Source organism: Prionailurus bengalensis, chromosome X (genome assembly GCF_016509475.1).
Source record: "Prionailurus bengalensis isolate Pbe53 chromosome X, Fcat_Pben_1.1_paternal_pri, whole genome shotgun sequence".
NCBI classification, from domain to species: Eukaryota; Metazoa; Chordata; class Mammalia; order Carnivora; family Felidae; genus Prionailurus; species Prionailurus bengalensis.
The window spans coordinates 75,596,601-75,604,476 of NC_057361.1; positions in this window are offsets into that span (position 1 = coordinate 75,596,601).

Here is a 7,876-nt window from a genome sequence, read left to right on the forward strand (position 1 = left end):
TTTCAAATGGATATATCTTGTATAGACTTTGATGATATTTTCTTCTTGAAATATATTTTCTGATTAACAAATGGCTTAGTATCATATCTTGAAATGCAGTATGTATAGTTTATGACAGAGAAAATTCCATGAAACTTATTTTGTTTAATTCAACCAATAAATATATAGTAAATTTATCAATATTTGAATATATTATAAAAAATTTATTTATATATTAGTTATAATGTTTTACAATTTTTATATTTTAGAACAAGTAAATGCTACATGTTATAGAACAATTTATTGATTACTTGTGGTATTTTCAGACACCCAAACTGGGATATATAGTGAGTTTATTTAATTGAAATTAAAATCTCTTTCATAAAGTAGTATAGTCTTTAATTCAGGTGAAGGGTAGACAGCGACAAGAGCTAAAGAAACATTATATACAAATAAATGTTGGTAAGAGAAATATAGCATAAATTAACTGCTGAACAGAGATATATTCAGACTGGTAATGTCTTCCATCTATGTGACATAATAATGATTTTACATATATTATTTCATTATTTCTCTTGTAGAGATGCTAACTAGACACAAGATATGATCTATTTTGCAGAGGAGGAAGGTGAGGTACAGAGAGATTAACAAATTTGTCTGGTCATATGACCAGTAAATGCCAGACTAATGCCAAATTAGGATTACTCAAATCCCAATGTAGTACACATTTCCATTATATTGTACTCCATTTATGGAGGCTATTTGATTGTGAAGATGAGAATAATAATATCAACAAGGCTTTATTTTGTTTGCTGAGGACCTGAAACCAGTATTTTTGTGGCTCAAAAAAGAGAGTAGATATGCCTTTAACCTCTTCCTCCTTCAAATTTTCATAAGAATGCAAACGGTTATTTATATAGATAATGACACCTTGATGGGTCAAAAACAAGTCACAAACCATGCCAGTTGTTGCAAATGTCAATTAAAGACCAACATATTTACAATGTTGCACATTGAACTAATAATTTCTTACATAAAAAGGAAAGGAGGAAGAAGGATGAGAGGAAAATAATATTAAGTGCCTATTGTGTGTCGGACATAATGCTAGCCACCTATGGATGCTCTCATATTTTCATTGTTCTCCATAGGCATCAGGAGAAGATGTTAGAAAAACTTTCATTCTACAGATTTTACAGATGCACAAAGACACAGAGGAAAAGTGACTTGCCTAAGGATATGCAGTGAATGGAATCAGAACTGAAATCATGCTCTGTGAACTCCTAGTTCTGTATTCTTTTCAATATCTTCCAGATGAGTCTTCCCATACATAAAGGGCAATGAAAAGTCACAAAGGAAAATGCAAGGTTCCCAAGCATTTTGAAACACTGTGATATGCAGGCTGATAATAGAATAATTGAGTATTGGCATTTAGTACAAGTGTTGGTGAAGTAATGCATTTTAGAAAGTGAAACATTCTTAGTATGTTGGCATTGGATTAATTCCTTCAACAAGTAGATATTGAGTTTCTACTATTGCTAAGGTACTATTCTAGGCTCAGAGGATACATTACTGAAGACAACAAAAACACTGTTCTCATGGAAGTTATCTGGGATATGGATGGAGGGTGTTTACAAACAGATAGTAATCAAACAAACAAAAAATAAACTAGATAATTAGTTTTTCACTCACAGAGGATGATAAAACTATTTACAACTAGATAACTAAGAGATTTCTGAACTCTCAAATCTATTTCATATAGGGCAATTTTCAGATGAGTTATTTTTTTAATTTTAATTCCAGTTAGATAACATACAGTGATATATTAGTTTCAGGTGTAAAAATAGTAATTCAAATGGTTTTTTAAACCAGCATCTTTATGGAAGTTTAAAGGAAATAATTGTAGCATAAATCATATATTTTGACGCTTATTACTAGATGTTTTTAATTAAAATTCAAGTACATGGCAGGAGTTTTCTCATGCATATAAGATATATTCTCCTAAACCAGTTCATAAAGCAAGTAGAGAAAACACAATGAAGCTAATTACAGATTATTTCTTTCTTTAAATATTTGTTAATGTTTATTTATTTTTGAGGCAGAGGGAGACAGAGCGTGACTGGGGGAGGGGCAGAGAGAGAGGAAGACACAGAATCCGAAGCAGGCTCCAGGCTCCAGACTGTCAGCACAGAGCCCGATGCGGGGCTCAAACCCACAAACCATGAGATCATGACCTGACTCAAAGTTAGACGCTTAACCGACTGAGCCACCCAGGCGCTCCAACAGATTATTTCTTTTATGGAAAAAAATCTCATAAAACAGTCTCAGTTTTCCATATGAAAAATGTATGCATTGGGATGAGCACTTCTTCAGGAGGTAGGTTCTGAAATGTTTCAGATAAATGAATAAAATGATTGTTACCAAATGAAAGTAAAAAAATAATGGAATTTTGAATTCATGTGCTAGACACCTTGTCATGTGAATAGGGCAAAAGTTCATGTAGATTCAATAAGTTACTAGTATATAGTAATCATCTGGTTATACAAGTTATCTCTAGCCCCATTTCTTTTCATTTCCATATTTTATCAATGGCATATGCAAAAGTGCCTAGAATAATGTTGGTACAAAGAAAATGATCAATTACTATTTATTTTAAAAAAGTTACAAGCCACCCCACTTCTGTAGCGCTGACAAATATCTGAAACAAACAAATGGACTTCATTCTCCCAACATGTTTTCAGTAACAAGAAGTATGATAATAACAATTGTGTATTGAACACTAATTATGTCCCAGGCACTTATTACATGGATCAGATTGCCCCATCCTTACAGTAACCCAAAGGGGTAGGTAAAATAATACTTTTGTCTCCATTCCAATGTTGAGGAAACTGAGACATAAGTTAAGGAAACTGAGACACATAATTTATATATCCCCTTACAAAGCTATCATGTAAAAAGACCAGGTTTCATTTGAAAGAATATGGGTTCATTCCAAGACCCAGGTTTGAATCTTGCCTCTACAACTTATTAGTGATGAGAACTTATGTAACTTTTACTTAATTTCTCTGAGTGTTAAGTTTCTTATCTGTACAATGGAGTTGGTATCTATTTTATGGGAGTGATGTGAAGATTAATGTAGATAAAGTATGTAAGTTTCCTAAGTATGTGCTTAGTATAGAATAGATGTCCAACAAATGTTAGTTTAATTTCTCCTGTCTTTTTTTAAAACTCTTCTCCTTCCCCAAAGTTAAAGAAAATAAAGAGATTGAAAAAATAAAATTAAAATTAAAAAAAAAACTTGCTGTATTTATTAGGAACAGACACCAAAAGTTATGAGAGTTAAATTGGTGTTGCAACACCACAAAGCACAGTAAAGATATTTAAGCAAATATACATCAGGAACAACTGACATTCTTTAATTTTCAAAATTTCCAGGCAAGACCATAACTGGACAAGAGAAAGACCTTGGAGTGAGACTGAGAGGGATCCGATCTCTAACTGTATGGCTTTCTTTGGACTGGAACTGGCTTCCTTTTTCGTGCACCTGGGGAGGAAGGGAGCCAGCCCTGGGTGCGGTGGTAGGTCAGAGGCTCAGTCCACAGCTGGAGAAAGTGGTTCCCTCCCTGGAGGGCTTCATGATAGCACAGAACCTGCTTGTGTCCACCACCCCAGGGCACAAGTGGCTGGGCCGAAGGCTCAGTCTGCAGGAGGATAAGGTGGCCATTTCCCTGGAGTGCTGAGGGAAAAGACAAAGCTTGCCTGCGTCTGCCACCATGGGGGCTCACGCAAGGGCAGCAGCTCTCAGGGCGCAATGGGAGAAGTCGGTCCTCCCTGAAGTGCAGCGGCACAAAGCCAGCCGGGACCACATATTGCCACACTGAGAGGCGCTTCCCCAGCGCCAGAGTGAAGGGAGCGGGACTTTGAATCCTAACCAAGTGCAGGGTCAGAGGAGTTGGTGGAGCAAGAAGGACTGCCTCTTCTGCGCATGTGGCACAGTGAAGACAACTCAAACAGAGTCCACAGTGTCTGGCTCCATGGAGAAGAGACTGGGAGAGAGATCAACATTACCCCACCACCACCACCACCACCACGAGTAAGGCGGGCCTCAGAGATCACTCCCAGGGCTCATAATGGAGGTGGGTTCAGAATAGGCCAAACCAAGCCCCCTTGCACTGGGTAACTGCCTATCCATCAGAGTGGCACAGACCCTGCAGACAGCTACTCCCGACAAGTGCTACAGGATTGCCTGGATTAACTCTAGGTCAATTCTGGATATGTAGATATATTCTTCCCCACCCACCCCCCCCCCCCCCCCTCGCGGCGATTTCTCCTCCTTATCGCTTCCCTCCCCTAGGCTCCTCACTCTGGTTGTTGGTCTGCCTAACAGGCATATTTAATCCATTGTCTTGATACAGGTTCAACACCTCCGTCTTTACACTCCTTTCTCTCTCTCTGCAATAATCAAGCCATATAGTTTCTCTGTCCGGGTAATTTTATCTTCATTTTGTTTTCCCCGCCTCCTTCTTTATTTTCCTTTCTCTCTGGATTAAGCCTTTTAGCCTCTCTGCCTAATGGACATTTATTCCCTCTCCTCTTGTTATTTCTCTCTTTGTATATGCTCTTCCATCAGCACCGCCTCCACCTCTTCTTCACTTGTAGTCGGTGTTTGTGGGTTTTTTTGGTTTTAGTCTTTAGGTTTTTGTTTTTGTTTACTTCTTTGTGATCAAAGGAATAAAAAAATAGTCATGAGGAGCTAAAAAATGCTATAAATGAGGTGCAAAATAAAATGGAGGTGACCATAGCACAGATTGAAGAGGCAGAGGAGAGAATAGGTGAATTAGAAGATAAAATTATGGAAAAAGAGGAAGCTGAGAAAAAGGGAGATAAAAAAAAATCCAGGAGTAAGAGGGGAGAATTAGAGAACTAAGTGATGCAATTAAAAGGAAGAATATCCATATCATAGGAATTCCAGAGTAAGAAGAGAGAAAGGGGCTGAAGGTGTACTAGAACAAATCATAGCTGAGAACTTCCCTGATCTGGGGAAAGAAACAGGCATTGAAATCCAAGAGGCACAGAGAACTCCCTTCAGACGTAACTTGAATCCATCTTCTGCAAGACATATCATAGTGAAACTTGCAAAATACAAGGAAAAAGAGAGAATTCTGAAATCAGCTAGGGATAAACAGGCTCTAACAAAGGTAGACACATAAGGGTAGTAGCAGACCTATCTACTGAAACTTGGCAGGCCAGAAAGGAATGGCAGGAAGTCTTCAAAGTGATGAACAGAAAAAAATATGTGCCCAAGAATCCTTATCCAAAAAGTCTGTCATTCAGAATACAAGGAGAGATAAAGGTTTTCCCAAACAAACAAAAATTGAAGGAATTCATCACCACTAAACCACTACAAGAGATCCTAAGGGGGATTCTGTGAGTCAAATGAGGCAAGGACCACGAAGTACCAGAGATATCACTACAAGCATGCAACCTGCAGACATCACAATGACTTTAAACCCATATCTTTCCACAATAACACTGAATGTAAATGGACTAAGTGGTCCAACCAAAAGACATAGGGTATCAGAATGGATAAAAAAACAAAAAACAAAAACAAGACCCATCTATTTGCTGTCTACAAGAGACTCATTTTAGACCTGAGAACAACTTCAGATTGAAAGTGAGGGGATGGAGAACTATCTGTCATACTACCGGAAGTCAAAAGAAAGCTGGAGTAGCCATACTTATATCAGACAAACTAGACTTTAAATTAAAGGCTGTAGCAAGAGATGAAGAAGGGCATTATATAATAATTACAGGGGCTATCCATCAGGAAGAGCTAACAATTATAAATGACTATGCACCGAATTTGGTGGCACCCAAATATTTAAAACAATTAAACACAAACATAAGCAACCTTATTGATAAGAATGTGGTAATTGCAGATTTTAATACTCCACTTACAACAATGGATAGAACATCTAGACAGAGAATAAAGAAACAAGAGCCCTGAATGATATATTGGATCAGATGGACTTGACAGATGTATTTAGAACTCTCCATCCCAAAGCAAAGCAGAATAGCAGACATATCCCAAACCCAGCAGAAGAAGAGAAATAATAAAGATCAGACCAGAAATAAACAATATAGAATCTAAAATAACAGTATAGCAGATCAATGAAAACAAGAGTTGGTTTTTTTGAAACAATAAACAAAATTGATAAACTTCTAGCCAGGATCCTCAAAAAGAAAAGGGACATGACCCAAATAGGTAAAATCATGAACGAAAATGGAATTATTACCACCAATCCCTCAGAAATGCAAGCAATTATCAGGGAATACTATGAAAAATTATATGCCAACAAACTGGATAACCTGGAAAAATGGAAAAATTCCTAAGCACCCACACACTTCCAAATCTCAAATAGGAAGAAATAGAAAATTTGAACAGACCTATAACCAGTGAAGAAATTGAATCAGTTATCAAAAATGTCCTGACAAATAAGAGTCCGGGAGCAGATGGCTTCCCTGGGGAATTCTACCAGACATTTAAAGCAGAGATAATACATATCCTTGTCAAACTGTTCCAAAAAATAAAAAGGGAAGGGAAACTTCCAGACTTATTCTTTGAAGACAGCATTACTTTGATTACCAAACCAGACAGAGACCCAGCAAAAAAAAGAGAGCTCCAGGCCAATTTCCCTGATGAATATGTATGCATAAATTCTCAATAAGATACTAGCAAATCGAATTCAACAGCTTATATAAAAAAATATTCACCACGTTCAAGTGGGATTCATTCCTGGGCTGCAGGGCTGGTTCAACATTCGCAAATCAATCAATGTGATACATCACATTAACAAAAGAAAATATAAGAACCTTATGATCCTGTCAATTGATGTAGAAAAAGCATTTGACAAAATTCAGCATCCTTTCTTAATAAAAACCCTTGATAAAGTTGGGATAGAAGGAACATGCTTAAACATCATCAAAGCCATGTATCAAAAGCCCACAGCTAATATCATCCTCAATGGGGAAAAACTGAGAGCTTTCCCCCTGAGATCAGGAACACAACAGTGATGTCCACTCTCACTGCTGTTGTTTAACATAGTGTTGGAAGTTGTAGCATCAGCAGTCAGACAAGGAAATCAAAGCATCAAAATTGGCAAAGATGAATTCAAGCTTTCACTTTTTGCAGAAATGATAGTATACATGGAAAACCTGACAGACTCCACCAAAAGTCTCCTAGAACTGATACATGAATTCAGGAAAGTCACAGGATACAAAATCAATGTACAGAAATCAGTTGCAATCTTATACACTAATAATGAGGCAACAGAAAGACACATAAAGAAACTGATCCCATTCACAATTGCACCAAGAAGCATAAAATACTAGGAATAAATCTAACCAAAGATGTAAAAGATCTGTATGCTGAAAACTACAGAAAGCCTATGAAGGAAATTGAAGAAGATACAAAGAAATGGAAAACTATTCTGTGCTCATGGATGGGAAGAATAAATATTGTTAAAATGTCAATACTCCCCAAAGCAATCTACACATTTAATGCAATCCCAATCCAAATTGCACCAGCATTCTTCTCGAAGCTAGAACAAGCAATCCTAAAATTTGTATGGAACCACAAAAGACCCTCAATAGCCAAAGTAACTTTGAAGAAGAAGACCAAAGCAGGAGGCATTCCAATCCCAGAATTTAGCCTCTACTACAAAGCTGTAATCATCAAGACAGCATGGTATTGGCACAAAAACAGACACATAGACCAATGGAATAGAGACTCCAGAATTGGACCCACAAATGTATGGCCAACTCATCTTTGACAAAGCAGGAAAGAACATCTAGTGGAAAAAAGACAGTCTCTTTAACAAATGGTGCTGGGAGAAATGGA